The sequence below is a fragment of the Heterocephalus glaber genome, unplaced genomic scaffold, assembly GCF_053883595.1.
Source record: "Heterocephalus glaber isolate CG9 unplaced genomic scaffold, H.glaber_assembly_v1.0 deba00000546, whole genome shotgun sequence".
NCBI classification, from domain to species: Eukaryota; Metazoa; Chordata; class Mammalia; order Rodentia; family Bathyergidae; genus Heterocephalus; species Heterocephalus glaber.
Window position 1 is genome coordinate 13,169,930 of NW_028258147.1, and position 18,861 is coordinate 13,188,790.

At 37.4% G+C, this 18,861-nt stretch overlaps 1 protein-coding gene and 1 pseudogene across 27 annotated transcripts in view; both read left to right on the plus strand.

The window, feature by feature from the left end:
• Nucleotides 1-18,856, plus strand: part of LOC147829625 (protein CFAP20DC pseudogene) — a 31,205-nt pseudogene extending 12,349 nt beyond the window's left edge. The window contains exon 1 of the transcript XR_015448635.1: nt 1-18,856. This exon is cut by the window's left edge and continues 12,349 nt beyond it. The product of XR_015448635.1 is annotated as a protein CFAP20DC pseudogene (transcript).
• Nucleotides 1-18,861, plus strand: part of Cadps2 (calcium dependent secretion activator 2) — a 557,170-nt gene that overhangs the window by 290,517 nt on the left and 247,792 nt on the right. The gene's annotated exons all lie outside the window — the stretch shown is intronic.

The following is an 18,861-nucleotide window of genomic DNA, read 5'->3' on the forward strand; positions in this document are numbered from 1 at the left end:
AGACTGAGAATAGCAAAACCAGTCCTGGGTAACAACAGCAAAGTGGAGGGCATCACAATCTTGGATAAGAAGTAATATTACAAAGCACCAATTATAAAACAGCATAGTAGTGGGACAAAAACAGACGTGTAGATCAGTGGAACAGAATAGGGGATGTAGAAACAACCCAACACTTTCAGATACTTGAGATTTGAAAAAGGAGCCAAAAACATACAGTGGAGGAAAAATAGTGTCTTTAATAAATGGTGTTGGGAAAACTGGTTTTCCATATTCAGAAGATTGGATGTAGACCCGTATTTCTCATCATGTACTAAACTAAAATCAGATTATCAAATAACTAAATGTTAAACATTCAACATGCTGGAAGATAAAATAGGCTTAACTCTTGAGGTCACAGGAGTAGGCAGGAACTTTCTGAACAGAATCCCAGTTGTACAAGAAATAGTACCAAGAATCTACAAATGGGATCGTATCAAATTAAAAAGCTTCTTCATAGCAAAACAAACAACAGAATGAAAAGGCAAGCACAGAATGGGTAAAATTTATGCGAGCTTTTTCTCAGGCAAGACTAATATCCAGGATACATAAACAACTCAAAAAATTTTGACCCCCTCCAAAAATAAAAGAGAACTAATGTCTAGAATACATATACAACTCACTCCTCCAAATAAAAGACCCAATAAAAAAATGGACAAGTGAAATAGACTTTTCTTAGAAGAAGTAAAATGACCAATAAACACATGAAGAAATGCTCAACACCATCAGCCATTAGAGAAATGCAAATGAAAATAGCACTGAGATTCCATGTCACTCCAGAAGGATGCCCATCATCAAAAACTGAAACATCAGGAGGAGGATTCCGGGTTGGTGTGCCACAGCTCCCAGCCAAGAGGAGGCCTCTGGGTCAGCGTGCCATGGCTCCTGGCCAGGAAGAGGATTCTGGGTAGGCGTGCCATGACTCCCAGCTTAGAGGAGGCTTCTCAGTGGGTGTGCCATGGCTCCCACCATAGAGAAGGCCTCTGGGTAGGTGTGCTGCAGCTCTAGTCCAGAAGAGACTTCCAAGTAGGTGTGCTGTGGCTCCCAGCCCAGAGGAGACTTCCAGGTGGGCATGCTGCAGCTCCCAGGATCCCCCCACCCCACTGTCAAAGTGAGAAGACAGGTAAACAAGCCTCAAAACCAGATTTCCAGATCACCTACAGCAACCCCAAAGGGAAACGAGATGGGACACTCTGATACTCAACCACCTGGACTCCCTGAACTAGCAACGAAAGAGGATCTGGAAAAAATGAAGTAAGAAATAATTTCTCACATAACAGCAAAGATTTTGCCCATAGTGCAAGACATGATTAATAAATCTAGAGAGGATACAGATTTAAAAAAATACAGGAGCTGAGCAACATGAAGGAATGACAACATAGGAAAAAATTGAATCCATAAAATAGATGCAAACAGATTTCCAGGAGATTAAAAACTCCATTGAAAGTCTATGCATCAATGTGCCAGTGTGAAGACAGAATTTCAGATATAGAAGATAAGATTGCAATTAGTGACCAGGAAAAGAAAAAATTCTTTAAAGTTGTAAGGGACCACAAGAAATCAATCCAGCAGCTGCTAGATGATGCAAAGAAAAATAACGTAAGACTGATTGGAGTCAATGAAGAAACAGGTCAGAGTACAGATGACATTAAAAAAAGTGTTCTCAGAAGTGATGGGAGAAAACTTCCCAAGCAGGGGAAAAGAACTTGACATATAGATAAGTGAGGCATATAGGACTCCAACTAGCCTTGATCAAAAAACATCTACACATAGGCATATAAGATTCCAGAAAGCCAACAGAAGAACAAAATTCTACAAGTAGTTAGAGAAAAGAAACAAATCACATACAAAGGAAAGCCCATCAGAATCAAAGCAGACTTCTCAACACAAACCATCAAAGCAAGAAGAGCTTGGAGTGACATATTCTAAGCCCTAAAAGAAAACAGCCTCCAACCCAGATTGATGTACCCTGCAAAACTATCTTTCAAAATTGATGATGAAATCAGATATTTTCATGACAAAGAGCACCTTAGGAATTTCATGAATACTAAACCAGTACTCCAAAAAATTTTAGACAAAATCCTAGGAAAAGACAACAAGGATCACAACCCCTGGAAGCCCAGCAGAATAAATGCACTGGGCACAACAAGAAATTAAAAGCAAAGGGGAGGATCTAACAAAAAGAAAAAGTCATGACAATGATAACTCAATACATATCAGTTATAACCATTAATGCTAATGGTCTCAATTCACCAATCAAAAGAAATAGACTGGCAGAATGGGTCAAGAAGCTAGATCCAACAATATGCTGCATACAAGAAACACAATTCAAAAAGAAACTCATAGACTGAAAGGCAAAAGGTGGAAAACAATACTCCATGTGACAGGAACCCCAAAAAAAGCAGGGGTAGCTCTCTTCTTTGCAGACCAAGTGGATTTCAAGCCCACACAGATTAAGAGAGACAAAGAAGGATGCTATATCCTTGTACAGGGAACAATCCAAGAGGAAGAGATGACAATCATAATTATCTCTGCACCAAACACTAGTGCGCCCAACTATATAAAACAAATACTAATGGACATGAAAAACCATATAAGCACTAATATAATTGTAGTGGGGGACCTCAACACCCCACTGTCACAAATAGATCAACTAGACTAAAAATAAGTAATGAAATACTAGAACTCAATCGAACTCTTGAACAAATGAACTTAACAGATGTTTACAGAGTCTTCCACCCCACAAAATCAGAATACACATTCTTTTCAGCTGCACACTGGCCATTCTCCAAAATAGACCACATACTAGATCATAGAATATATTTAGGTAAGTGCAAAGGAATTGAAGTCATCCCCTGTATATTATCAGACCATAGTGTGATGAAATTGGAGGTCAACAGTAAAAGAAACTGCCAATACTTCATAAACACGTGGAAATTGAACAACACACTTCTGAATAACCAATGGATCACACAGGAAATTAAAGAAATCAGACAGTTCTTCAAATAAATGACAATGACAATACAACATATCAGAATCTATGGGACACAATGAAAGCAGTCTTACGAGGGAAATTCATAGCCGTGAATACTCATATTAGGAAAACAAAGGGAGCCCAATTAAACAACCTGATGCTGAACCTCAAGCTTCTAGAAAGAGAAGAGCAGGACAAACCCAAACTTCATAAAAGGGAGGAAATTATAAAGATCAGGGCAGAAATCAATGCAATGGAGACTAAGAAAACAATATAAAAAAACAATGAAGCCAAGAGTTGGTTCTTTGAAAGAATAAACAAAATTGACAAACCCTTAGCCAACCTTATCAGAAAAAAGAAAGAAAAGGCCCAAATCCATGCAATTAGGAAAGAAAAGGGTGAAATTATAACAGATCCAGCAGAAATCCAGAGAATCATCAATACCTCCTTCAAGAACCTATTCACCAATAAGATGGACAGCACAGAAGAAATGGACAGATTCCTAGATACATATGAATTACCCAAGTTGAACGAAGAAGACCTAAAAATTCTGAACAACCCAATATCAACCAATGAAATTGAAAATGTAATTAAAAACTTACCAACCAAGTGAAGCACGGGTCCTGATGGCTTCACCGGTGAATTCTACAAGACATTTAGAGAAAAACTACTGCTACTACTGTTTAAACTCTTCAACGAAATTGAAAGGGAAGCAATACTCTCAAATTCATTCCTGGAAGCAAGCATCACCTTGATCCCCAGAGCAGAGAAAGACCCACCTGAAAAAGAGAACTATAGGCCAATCTCACTAATGAACATAGATGCAAAAATCCTTAATAAGATACTGGCAAACAGAATGCAGAAGATCATCAAGAAGACCATACATCCTGATCAAGTGGGATTCATCTCAGGGATGCAGGGATGGTTCAACATATGCAAATCAATCAATGTAATACACTATATCAATAGAGCCAAGGACAAAAACCATATGATCATCTCAACAGATGCAGAAAAAGCATTTGACAAAATCCAACATGCATTTATGATAAAAACCCTACAAAAGATTCCAGTAGGTGGTCTCTTTCTCAATCTGATAAAAGCCATCTATGAAAAACCAACAGCCAGTGTCATACTAAATGGTCAAAAACTGAAATCCTTCACACTAAAATCAGGAACAAGACAAGGATGTCCACTGTCACCACTCCCGTTCAATATAGTTTTGGAAACATTAGCCACAGCCATGAGACAAGGGAAAGACATAAAGGAATAACGATAGGAAATGAAGTCAAATTGTCATTATTTGCAGATGACATGATACTGTACATAGAAGACCCCAAGAACTCAACCAAAAGTCTTCTAGACTTAATATCCAAATTCAGTAAAGTAACTGGATACAAGATCAACCACAAAAATCAATAGTTTTCCTCTACATGAACAACAGAGTCACTGAGAGAGAAATAGGGCAAACAATTCCTTTCACAATAGCATCCAAAAAACTGAAATGCCTAGGAATCAACCTAATGAAAGAAATCAAAGACCTCTTCTCGGAAAACTGTAGCACTTTGAAAAAAGATATTGAAGGGGATATCTGAAAATGGAAAGACATCCCTTGCTCCTGGGGAGGAAGGATCAACATAGTGAAAATGGCCATACTTCCAAAATTGCTATATAGATTCAGTGCAGTCCCAATTGAAATCCCAGCAGCATACTTCATGGACCTTGAGAAAACCATCCAAAAATTTGTTTGGAACAAGAAGAGACCTAAAATAGCAAAAGCAATTTTAGGTAACAGAGACATGGCAGGGGGTATCACAACCCCCTTTTTGAAACTCTTCTGCAAAGCTACCATGATAAAAACAGGGTGATACTGGCAAAGAAACAGACCTAAAGACCAGTGGAACAGATTAGAAGATGCAGAAACAACTCCAGACACAGTCAGCCACCTCATCTTTGACAAAGGAGCCAAACACCCTCACTGGAGGAAAGATAGCCTCTTTAATAAATGCTGCTGGAGAAATTGGGTTTCAACTTGCCAAAGACTAAAACTAGACCTATATCTCTCACCATGCACTAAACTAAAATCAAAATGGATTGAAGATCTAAATATAAAAACAGAAACACTAAACTGGCTGGAACAGAGGTTAGGTGGAACTCTTGAAGACATTGGGGTAGGAAAAAACTTTATAAACAAAACCTCAGTTGCCTGTGAACTAGCACAAATAATCAACAAGTGGGATCTCTTTTTACTAAAAAGCTTCTGGACAGCAAGAGAAACCACCAGCAGTGTGAAGAGACAACCCACAATGTGGGAAAAAATTTTTACCAGCGGTCTTTCAGACAAAGGTCTACTATCTCGAATGTATAAAGAACTTAAAAAGATCAGACCTCCCAAATTTAAAGAACAGATCCGAAAATGGGCATCTGAAACAAACAGGCATTTGTCACACAAAGAAGTAGAAATAGCAAATAAACGTATGAAAAAAATGTTAACATCACTGGTCATATGAGAGATGGAAATGAAAACATCAGTGAGATTCCACCTCACCCCAGAAAGAATGGCTGCTCTCATGAAATCAACCAATAACAAATGCTGGCAGGGCTGTGGGGGAAAGAGGAACCCTGTTCCACTGCTGGTGGGAGTGTAGACTGGTGCAACCACTGTGGAAATCAATATGGAGATACCTTAAAGAACTAGGACTGGAAGTCCCATTTGACCCAGCTAGTCCCCTGCTGGGTATCTTCCCCAAATAATTAAAAGAATCATACCACAGTCATATATGTGCACCCATACTCATAGCACCACAATTTGTAATAGCCAAAACTTGGAAACAGCCAAATGCCCATCAACTGGAGACTGCATCAAGAAAATGTGGTGTTTTTATAAAGTGCAGTACTACTCAGCCATCAAAAATGAGAAATTAGAGACATTTATTGCTAAATGGATGCACATTGAGGCAATACTCTTGAGTGAAATAAATAGGACACACAAGTGTAAATACTGAATAGTTTCTCTGGTGTGAGAAACTGAAAGTGTAAATAAGGATTAAAAGGTATAATAGATAATGTGAAATAGGAAGAAAAGGGGCAAAGGGGAGGGGGAAGTAGGAGGGGTAGGGGAAAGGAAAGAAGGGAATGGAATTAATATGAGAAAATTAAAAAATGAAAACAAAGTCTTTATAAATAGGGAGGGCACTGGAATGGGGAAAATATAAGAACCAAGAGAGTATGTAAAGGTGCATATCTCCAATGATGAATGTAACTGTATTGTATACCTAAAATGTACCAGTAAACTTCGTGGAAAAAAAAAAAAAACCCAAGTAACAATAAATGCTAGTGATGCTGCTGCTGAGAATGTAAACTAGTACTATCACTATGGAAATCAGGATGGATATTCCACAAAAAGCTAAAATTAGAAATTCCACTTGACCTAGCTATACCCCTTCTAGGAATCTTCCCAAAGGAGTTAAAGTCATCATGTTTCAGTGATATGTGCATACCTATGTCTATAGCAGCATAATTTATAATTAAATCTTGGAAGTGGCCTATATATCCATCAACAGATAAATGTACAAAGAAAATGTGCTATTTACACACAATTGGGTGCTACTCTGCCGTAAGGAAAAATAAACTTGAGTCATTTATAGGAAAGTGGATGCGCCTTAAGATCATAATGTTAAATGAAATAAACCAGACATAGAAGTTTAAATATACCGTGGTTCTCTTATATAAAAAACCTAAATTCTAAATATGAAGCAAAGTAAAATATAGATAATAGGAAGTAGAGGAGATAGATTTTTCTCAAATTCAAAGAGGATCAAGAAATGGAGTGTGTAGGGAAAGGGGATGAAAAAAGGAATTGGGATGTGTTATGTATATGTACCAACTCTACACAAGGAATGTAAACATTGTGTACTGCCAACATGTATGTATTCATGTACTATTGAAAACAAAGAATCTCTTAGATATTTAAAATAATTGAACTCAAACTTTGTACTCTTTGATCAATATCTTTTCTTTCTACCCCTCTTCCTTTTTCTCCAGACTCTAGTAACCACTTCTCTACTCTTTATTTACATGAGATGGACTATTTTAGATTCCATATGTAAGTTAGATCTTGTGGTATATGTCTTCCTGTTCCTAGTTTATTTCACTTAAAATGATGTTTAAGTGTTTAATCCATGCTGCTCCAAATAATAGAACTTCATTTTCAAGGCTATATAGTATTCCATTGTTTACTCTGTAAATACACATTATTATTTGTCAATTTAAAATAAAATTTTAAAAGGAAACAAAAATGTTTGTAATGTGAAGAGATAGGTATATTAGCTTTACTGCACTAGTTACTATATATGTCAGTACATCACACTGTATACCTTAGATATATACAATTTCAGTCATATGGGGAAAAGTGGCTGAAAGATACTGGCTAACTTAGCCTGTGTGTCACAGATGAATTTCCTTTTTGACCACAGTGTTCCTAGCCCTGATGAAGCATTCTCTGCTACATGCATGCCATGTGCCCCTCATACAATGGTTCATTGTTAAGTAGACATGTCAGAAAAAAATTGGGGAAAAGTTTATACATCTTAATTTTTTTTTCTTGCCTCATCCTCAACCTCCTGTCTTATAAATCACAAGGCACTTAATCTCTGTCTTTTAACAAGCTAATGGAAAGGAAACCCCTGTAAGTAAGACAATATTTTCTTTTTGTTGTTTTTTTGTTTCATTTTTCTTTCAAAAGGTATTTTCTATGAAAAAACAAATATATTGTAGAGGAAAGTGGATATGTATTTCTCTGTTAGGCCAAGTACTCATTTGGTAAGGGGTTGGGAGTTTAATCATTTGCATATTGTAAATCCCACAGTTCTTTCCATGGTTGAATATAAAAGGAAGTGGATTTAGCCTGTGGACAATAAGGTTGACAGAAGACTTAATGTTAATCTTTCAGAACACAGAAGAGAATTGTGTTAGAGTAAGCAGGTGTTCTTTGTTTCAACTAAGTATGATAGGAAGCAGTGATATTAAATCAAAAGGGAAAGAATTTAAGCAAGCTCAAGTGTATGAAAATACTAGAAAATGTTACTAAGGGGGGATGTAGATTTCTCTTAGAAAATCATCCAAATCATCTGCTCATGCTATTGGAGCTCCAATATTGGAGAAAATGTGTGCTAGTTATTTGCATCTCTAAATATTTATGAAATGAAGGAAGTTCAGAGAGTTCTTTGACAATATGTACAGTTTCAAGGTCCTTAGCACTCAAAGCACATTCTTGAAAGGTTGACAAAGAATGGTCATCATGAGGCTTTATTAGCTACAAGTCTCTGTCAGTAGAATAAGAAAGATAAATGTCAACTGAACCCAAAAGTCAAAGTTTCTCATAGAATCAGGTTCTCCTTAACTGCAGAGATGTTTTGTTGCCTCGGTCATTTGCTTGAAACACCCTTTGTCTCGAGGACATGTTTGTCAGCAGAAAAGATCCTTAATCAAAAACTGAAACATGACTTCAGCTAGTAACATTTTTAGTCCCTTCTTTTTCTGTTTCAAAGATGCATTTTAAGACCAATTCATCTTGTAGTTGGGTATGAAAACACTTGACCACACAATGAGTCACATGACTTCTCTCTAGGATGTATACAGCTGGAGAGAGGGGGTTACTTACTCAAGAGTATAAAAATTACATTCTTTCCTTCCCTGGTTTAACAGCATCTTTTGATTCTTTTTTATTTATAGGATAGCATACACAAACTCAGGAAAAGCCTTGTTTTCCAGTGTATTCTTAGTCTACTTTTCTGGTCCCGTAGGCATCCGTTTTCCTCTTCAGCCTACCAGCAAGCTGTGCTCTCACCTTGCCTGCCTGTGCACTTAGTGAATTATCTAACTGAAGTAATATTGCTTCCCTAACTTGCCTGATCTTGACTTCACTTAACCTTTGAGTTTTCCTCAATCCATCAAATAGTGTCACCTTTAAACTGTCCTAGTTGTGCCTTAAACTTTGTCGTGAAATCACCAGTGAGCTCTCTCTCTTTTTCAACCAATCACAAGCCTTTCAGGCCCTACCATGCCTGACCTCTTGCTTGTTATTTAGTGCTGATGGCCACTCGCCAAAACACTCTCCCCTTGAGTGTGATACATCATGTGCATCTGGCTTTCCTTCTACCTTCTTGGCTTCCGGATTCAATTATGGAGTCCTCTTCTTTGTTTTACCTCTTAAAATTTGGTATCTCACTCTATAGCTTATGAGGATGTGAAAAGAGGATTAGCATGGCTGAAAATACAGTCAGAATTTGTGTTTTTAAAGGTCTTTTTGTAGTAAGCCAGGGAAACTGAGGGTAGGTACAAGGATCAAGGAAGAGCTGCACACAAAGCTTGGGAAGGACCCAAGAACCTAGGGAAGTAGAGACAATGTCTTCATTACAGTTGTATGCCTTTTTCTGAGGTCCATTGTTAATGTGGTCGATTCTAGTAGCCTTCATGTCTTTCTCTCCTCCTCCCTGTGTCTGCCTTGTAAGCCTTGTATTCTTTAAGACTTCCAAAGGAAACAGTGATCTCCCTAGGAAGGTATTACAGAAAAAGGCAGTAAATTATTTATCTTACCCTGCTGCTTTTCTTGCTTTCCAACCTTAATACTTTTGTTTTGTTTTTGTTTTTCAAGTTTTTGCTGGTTAAGATTTGAGAAATAGCCTCAAATTCATGGGTTCTATAGTTCTACTGATAGACACAATTGCAGAGATATACACACAAATGCAAATGGCTTAATTTTAATCAAGATATCCAAATAGAAGAGAAACAGTTGCAAGGTACCAGCGCATAAATGTACATTTAATTGTTTTAGAAGTATGTTTTAAGAGGAAGATCCTTCTGGACCCCACATTACTCTAAACATACCTCTAATTATATTTTCATTTCTTTTCTTTTTAGTTCTTCATGTTTACTGAATTTGACAGAATTTTAAACAAAGCCTAAAAAACACTTTTGTGTTTTTAAACCAAATCTTAGCAAAGACTGCATGGAATGTTGACATTTTATTATGAATAAGATACATTAGCTTTATATTTAAGATAAATCATAAAAATTTTTGTGTCATGCTAAGTGAAAAGACATTTTCAAGTGTCAGTGACAAAAATAAACTAGAAGCAGAAATGTATAAAGGTTAAGTGAAATAAATAGCAAAGAACAAAATGTTTTGCTAAATAATATAAGAAGTTAACTTTTTATAGAGCTGTGGTTTAATTTTGATATAAACCGAGGATACAGATGGATCTGGTTAACTTTTGTATCTGTTAAATCTTTTAATTATTCTGACCATCAATCTTAGGCAGACTTCTTTGTACATGAACTAAGTTCTGTTAACGTGAAATTGCTTATCATGAAAATAAATTCTATAGCACTTATTTACTCATGAAAAACTTATAAAGCAAAACATTGTCTTAATACTCTAGTTAAGAGACTAGTAAATGCTATAGCAAGCAATTGACAACATTTTAGTAGTTCAAAACAGTGCCAACTCATAGAATAGTTTAGAATAGGCATTTGAGACAAGAGGGTGGGTGCCTTCCTTCCATATGGTAATTCAGGGCTCTGGTTTCTCCTATTACTTCTTTTGGCATTGATATGCTCTGCATTCAACTTATAGAAGAGTAAGAGGAATATGGAAGGTGTATCTTACTCATCTTAAAAGTCTTTCTCCAAAGTGATACCTATTACTTGTCTCACACATGTCTGTTCTTGATAGCAGAGAAGCAGGAATTAGACCTTAGCTGATCAGCTGCTTAGTAGCAACAGTTCTGTACTTGTGAATGCCTGAGTCCTGTTGGGCAGTTAGATGATCTGCCATAGTTCACCCCTCTCTATACCAAATACGTTTGTTACCTTTCCTCTTATACATAGAATACATTCACCTCTACTGGGGAACAGAAACAACCCAAACCCCCTTTCCATCCTTTCATCTAGTCCAATACAGATATCACATTTAGAGGCTTTTGGTAGCCTGGCAAACTATAAGCTGAAATTCATGCTCCCTGACTACTTTACCCTTGTTTCCCATCTTGCCCTATCACACACCCAATGTGCAGCTGTGGAGCAGGCACAGGAGAGCTAGAATTAAGTTTTAAATTTGAAAAATGGGAAATCCACAGTAATAATTATGCAATACAATAATGAAATCCTGACAGGCAGGCACAGTGAAGACACGCTCCTTCCCTGGAAGTATTCAAGACCTCTTTATTAAACCTATGTGTGCATCTGTAAAGAGCTCCTTTGTCTTGAATTCCCCATGGGCCTTTGAGCTCTGCACACTGGGAGCTTCTTTCTTGTCCATTATCATTTATAGCTAAATCACATACAGGAGTCTGAACACTTTCTTTTTGTGCATTCTGGAGCCTGAAGACTATTTACAGATCTTTTTTAAAGACCGAGTTTGAGGTATTTAAGTTTGCTGGTTCAGTTCTCTTAGAAACAGATTTCCTATTTGTGGGCTTCTGCTTGTTAGGTGCACCAGTGTTCACACCTTTACGGTCATTCTGTCCAGAAAAAACAAACCTTGCCAGGCCTTTCAAATGGAAGTAACTTGTCTTAGTCACTTTTGCCTTGCTGGGACAAAACACCTGACACCTTCTAAAGGAGGAGAGGTTTATTTTGGTTTCCATTTTGTAGAGGTTTCAGTGCATAGTCAGCTGCTCCAAGGCAGGGAGCCATGGCAGAGGAGAAACAGCTCATGGCATAGCAGGCAGGAAGCACAGAAGGATCAAGGGAGGAGGAGGGCTATATACCCTTCCAGGCCACACCCACAATGACCCACCTGTTCCCACCAGACTTCACCTACCAACATCACAGCCAGCTATAAACCCATGAGTGGACTAATCCAGTATCACACACCCATGACCCAGCCACCTCCAAAAAGTCCCACCTATGAGCACATGAGGCTTTGTGTGGAATCTGGATTTAAGCCATAACAGAATTTACACAAGGATTTAGCTATACATTACATAGAAGAGAGAAGCCAAACAGATAATGGTAAGTAAATCCCAAAATTAATAAAAACAGAAACCTGCTGCATATCCTCAAAATAGAGGGATGATAGGAAAGAGTGATATGTTATCAGAGCTAATAGTTCCAAGACGAAAAGACCATGAGCTCCCTGAAGGGCTTGAGCCATTCATATTCTTTCATCATGTGTATCCCACATAGTATGTACTCAAATATTTGTGTAGTTGAAGAATAATAAATTCTCCCACTGACTTTAGTCAAAATACCTGTCAGAAAAAGAATATGCATCAGAGATGATGGTATTCTGTAGGTTGTCTCTATACTCTGTTGCTTATTTTCATTTCTGTGCAGAAGTTTTTAAATTTGATATCCCATTTGTTGATTCTTTTTTTTTTTTTGCAGAACCAGGGATCGAACTCAGGACCTTGTGCTTGCCAGGCAGGCGCTGGCCCCACTGAGCTAAACCTCTGACTGCCATTTGTTGATTCTTGATGTTATTTCTTGTGCAGTTGGGATTCTCTTCAGAAAGTCCTTGCCTGCCCCTATGACTTCAAGAATTTTACCTATATTCTTTTCTAGTGGGTTGTTTCTGTTTTAATATTTAGATCTTTGATCTGTTTTGTTTTAGATTAGTACATGGGAAATCTATGAGTCTTCTGCAGCTTTAGTCTTCTGCATGTGAATGGCCAGTTTTTCCAGCACTATTTGCTAAAGAAGCTATCTTTCTCCCAATGTGTGTTTTTGGTTTCCTTTTCAATGATCATGGGGCCGAATGGGTCTGGAACTGTTTTTGCATCCCTTTTTCTGTTCCATTCATCCAAATGTCCATTTCTGTACATGATATCACTGTAGAGAGTCCTCAAAAAATTAAAAATAGAAATTCCATTTGACCGAGCTATTACCCTTCTAAGTATCTTCCTGAAAGACTTAGATATCATATTATAGCAATACATGCATACTAATGTTTATAGCAACAAAATTAATAGTAGACAAATAATGGAACCAGCCTTTGTGTCCATCAATAGGTGAATGGTAGAAAAGAGTCTATACACAGTGGAATACTACTCTGCTATAAAGAAAGATGAATTTGAACCATTTGTAGGAGGATGCATGCACCTTAAAAACATGTTACATAAAATAAATCAGACATGCAGACTTAAATACCATATGCTATCTCTCATATGAGAAATATAAAGTATATGTAAAACACAAAATAAAAGATAACAGCAGACAAGGAGCTAGGTCTCCTACAAATGGGAAGGGGACCAGGAGATAAAGGAATGAGAGTGAGTGAAGGGGAAAGGCATGTAAAAAGAAAGCATTAAAATGTGACATGTAGGGGTGGGCGCGCCGCCGCTCAGGGGCAGGAGGGCGGTTGTCGGTGCCCGCACTGCCCGACGTCTGTCACATAGATTACGCAGTCGTTCCCCGCGGGCAGCCGGAGCCCTCAGGCAGCTGCGCCCTCACCAGCATGGCAGCGGGCCCAGGATGGTGCCCGCGACTGCAGCCGTCCGAGCCCAGTTGCGCGTGCCGGAGGCCCCGGAACCTTGTACCCCCAGCCCCGGGTCCCGGTGGGAATGTTCAAAAATGAGTACCAGGGTGATGCATTTCTTGAAATCTTTAGTGCTCAGGAAAAATCCTCGAGCAAAATGGAAGATCCTTGGCAGTACGTCTGTGAATTGGAGTTTGATAAAGAAGTTAAAAGTTTTGTGTTTGTTTTGGAAGGTAGCCATACAAACAAAATTCAAGTACCAAAGGAGAATAAGCAAATCCTTGGGCTGATCCAGAGGTTTCTTATACTTCAGATTTACATACCCCTGGGACAAGACTTCTCTACTGAATTGCTAATTACTGATTTAGGCAACATCAAAAGAAGACTTTATTTATTAACGATCCATAAGGAACTGTCCTCAACCCCTCTTCTGCAAAAATCCCACTCTTCATGATCAAACGCAAAATTTGGTGCAATCTGTGCATTGCCTTGGCAGCGTTCACCAGTGAAGTATTCAAGGGGGCAGTTTTCCAGTCATTGGATGGCATCATTGTCTCGGCTAACTGCAAACTATGGAAGATTTTCACCTTAAAATCCAAGCCTCAAGACACTGCTGATAAAGATGATGAACACACAGACGTTATCCCATGAAGCTGCCAACTAACAACAGATGTTCCACACGTCACACAGCTGCTGAACGTGACTAAACTTCACCAAACTGAGATAAAATTTGGAGGACATCCACTAAGATCACCAGAGTTGGCTGGGCATGGTGAAGCATACCTGTAATCCCAGCACTTGGGAGGCTAAGGCAGGAGGATTGGGGGTTCAAGGCCAGACTACATAGAGACCCTGTCTCAAAAAAATAAAAGAAAATTATTTTTCTGATATCTGTGCTCTGCTTCCACAGATTCTGATAAAAGGGCATAACATTGGGTTACAACAACCCATCCCATACTTTTCTACTAAAAATGTGTACTTTAGCATAATAGTAGCTGGCTGTGTGTCTCAGTAACTGTGCCTGGGGGATACAGGAAACAATCTTAGTGTTTACACACTTGGTGCAGTGAACGGCAAGGTGTGTGCACATGTGCAAAAGTGTCAAACTAGGACTTTTAACCACCTAATCCTCCATCTAACAAGTCTTGTGTATGCTTACCTGAGCACCACAGGGGGTAAAATACACCAACACCACTCTTCTGTTATGAAAACATGTATTTTATCATAATGGAATGTGGGTGTGATTCATAGTAGCTGCACCTAGGGAAAGTAAAAACCCATCTGTGCATTCACCCACTTGGCAGACAAACAGTAAGGTGTGTAGTGGAGCTCTAAAGCAGTAACAGGTGAGTTTTATCCATGAAATGCTAAATTTCTGAGCTTTTAAGATTTACTTTAGAAAAAGTTATCTTTTTATTTTTGTGGTAGAAGTAGCCCGATTGAGTACAGTGGCACAGGAAAAACCAGATTTGCAGATTTTGGAGGTCAAAAGTCAATCATCAGATTATTCATGCATGGATGATGAAGATGAAAATGACTTTGACATTGGCCATGTGAGCCAAAGTCCCTGTGACAGTGAAATGGAACAGCACTGTGTTTCGAGTGACATTATAGTTGCTGCAACAACATCTACTGTATCAATCAACTGATATAGACACAGGAAATGTAGATCTCCTTGATTCAGAAGACAAAACAGCAATGTGAGTGCATTTTTGACTATTTGAAATGTTGCAGAATGGTCATGCAACCAACTGGAACAATTCAGTATTAATACTGGGCCCCAAAATAGAGTGAAGATCTGGCGGGGGTGAAACCTATTGGGCAGAATGCCAGCACTGCCATTCAGTGTTGGAAATTGTAACAAAATGCTACAAGATATTGTGAAGTACACAAAGTCTGAAATGCAGGTAAAATGTTCTGTATGCACCAGTAGTCATATTGAAAATTGTATTTATTATGACACCTCACTAGCTGAACTGAAAACATTCATAGGTCTGCTGTAATTACCAGGGGTTTCTCATAGTAATCACAGTAATGTAAAAGACTTATGGAAAAGTGATGAGTCAGAATATGGCATTTATACCCTTGTAGATCCAAAGACATTATGCTTTCAATTTAGAAATTTATCCTGGAATTCAGCCACTGGGTTCTTATTCATAAAATAGTAAACCAAATGATGTTGTGAACAGCCTTGGTGCTCCCATCTCCCAAACTAATCAGAATGTGACATTCAACAATCGGTTTATCAGTTTCCAGTTGATGTTACATTTGCTAACAGAGCACAAATTGACCAGTGTAGGAATTGTACACGGGAACAAGGCAGAAATTTCAAATGAAATGTTGCAGTTTCAAAACAGAATTATATAGTACAGTCTTTGGATTTCAGAAAGATTTATTTTGGCCTTGTATATGGCAAAGAAAAACAAACTGGTATTGTTGATGTCAGTATTGCACCATGATGGAAATATTGAGAGGGAAATTTCAACAAATTGGAAGCCTAAGATGGAAACTTTCTACAACAAAACCAAAGACAGAGTAGATGTAGATGTTGTTGATAAGTTATGCAGCAGCTATAATGTCACTTGAAACACAAAGCATTGGCCAATGGTTGTGTTTTACTAGATCCTAAACGTGTGTGGCATAAATAGCTTGATTGTCTACAAAGAAAATAACAACTGCAAAATACCATGGAGAAATTTTCTTGGAGGATTGGGATTGGAACTCATAGAAGATCGTTTATGGCAGAGGAAAAACAAAGTGTTTCTGCCTGGGGAATTAGGCAAAAAAATTGTGGAGCACACTGGTGAGCTGATAGGTGAACAGGCAGGTGCAGCATCCCAAAGACCTACTACGAGAATAGGAAAACCAAAAAGATGTCAACTGTACCCTACAAGAAAGGACAGGAAAACAAGACATATGTGCTATCAATATAAGCAATACTTGTGAATAGATCATGCAGTTTTCATGTGTGAAGACTGCCATGGCTGTGACAGTTGAAGCAAAGGTCATTTCTGTGGTAGACTTTTGTTTGTATTTACATTGTAGTTCACATAGGTTTTTATTTCTGATGTTAACTTTTAATTTTGTAAGCAAGTACACATCTGATCTGAAAATGTTGATGTCTATTCTAAGCACCCAGTACATATTTGATATTTTATTTATTGATCTCTCGTTTTCCTGGTAAGTTCGTGTTGTACAATACAGTAGGAAGTTCCTGATAAAACAGGAAGAGAAGAGAGGTGACAAGAATGGCCTGCCACGTAGGAAATGAAAGATAAGCACATGTGCTGTCAGTGGAAGCAATATGTGTGTATGAAACATGCTGTTTTCATGTGTAAAGACTGCCTTAGATGTGATAATTGAAGTAAAGATTTTTTTCTTGTAGACTGCTATTGGTATTTTCATTGTAGTTCATATAGGAATTTATATGGGGTTTTTTTTGACTTTGTAAACCAAAAACCAGTTGATGTTGAAAGTTTTGATGCTTTTTTATGAATACTCAATAAATATTAAAAATTCCAAAAAAACAGATGTGACATGTACTAGACACCCACAGTGAAAGTAATCATTAAGCATCACAAACATGTACTAATGAATAATTATATAAAAGGAAATGATGGTATTCAGAATTGGGATGATCCTTAATGTGTAGGTCAGCTGTAACTAGTTAGTTGGGACCTTTAGTAATCTATTGTATTTAGAGAAAGAGAAATTTTCAAATATTTATATATTCTATTGTAAAACTTTTAGAATTGGAACATTACCAATTTTTATATAAATATGGAAGGATTCAAAAGGGATAAAGTCTGCAGGTGGCTCATGACAAAATAATTTTGAAAAAAGATGGGTAAGGAAAAAGAGGAAAAGCTTTTCAGATTAGCTGGGAATATTGTAGCTGTAGAGAATGTATAGCTATCTTAGTCTTTGACTTTTATTTTTGCTTGAGTGGGGTCACTTTATAAGTTGGTAATGACCTTTTGTCTACTGGTCTGAGCCCAAAGCTATCAACCTTTTTTTCCCCTTTACTGTCACTTAAGAAAGAATCCATCCAGTATTCCACTGGATCTTTTAGCAGTCAAAAAGAATTAATTCTAAAGTATGATCATAATTTTGAGAACATTACAAATGCCATTTAGTCTGTTGTTTGATGGCCTTCATGTGCCTGAGTCTATAGATATGCTGGACTCAACAAAGTGATATATTTGAGAAATATCTAAAAGTAGTAGATATATTTAACACTTGCAAGTTGAGAATAGTTTGAAAAGCTTTTGTGGCTATGTTGCCTTTCCTAGAAAAAAAGAGAATTGCTTAAACTCTTCAGTGAATACTTGCACTACATAGAAACAGATATTTGGAGGGGGCAGGACACAACAAATTCAGTTGTCATGTATGCTTTAAAAATATTTCAGCATAAAAAATATTTCAGCATGCGTGAGCAGCATTACAACACTTCCATTCATAAATAAACTTCATTTAGTTTTCCTGTTGCTTTAAGGTAAGAATAGTTAAAATTAAGATCTGCTGTACTTTGCATCTTTGTTTTGTCTTTCAGGCTACAGGGCTCCCATTAAAAAAAATTTAAAGTTTGAATATACAAGTAGGCTGTGTTTAAATGTGGTCAAGACTGAACAAGGGGAGAGGGCATTGGTTTGTCTATGTGGCACCTAACTTGTAAAGAGCAGATTTTTCTTTCCTGGATTGGGTTAATGAAGTGAAGTGTTAAAATAATCACTTGATTACTTGGCACCTGTATTTAAAACAATTACTTTCAGTCACTGTAATGTCCTCTATGTAGTTTTGAAAACATGTAGTTAGGAAAAAAAAAATCTTTCTTTGGTATTGTTCTAGAGCAGAAAATGTGCTGTGATCATTCTTTTCCAACTCTAATTGAGTTTATTTTCTTTAAAACTATTTTTCACTGAAAATATTAAAATATGAGGCAAATGTGTGAACAGCTTCAATAATTGGTGTGGCTTTTTAAAGCATATTATCTGTAATTTCGAAGGATATTTCTTTCCGAACTTCTTGGCTTTGAAAAGTTCAGAATAGTCCTGGGTTTGTACTGCATCTTTTAAATATGTTTCAACTATCAATTCAAATCTCTTTTGTTCTGCTGTTAATTCATTATGAAGTAACGCAGGAAGAAAACTAATTATGTCATAATGTGAATACACATACTTGTCAAAAACAAATAAATCAATATTGAAAACCCATCTGCTGTAGTGGGAGGGAGTCAAATGGTTTATTAGATACACTTGGGCATTGACAGCCTCTTTTCTAATAGGAAAATATATAGAAAAGATTTCAGTTCCAATTCATGGACACTGTATTATGCACTTAAGTACATTTTCTCTTTTTCTTTTTATCCTTTACA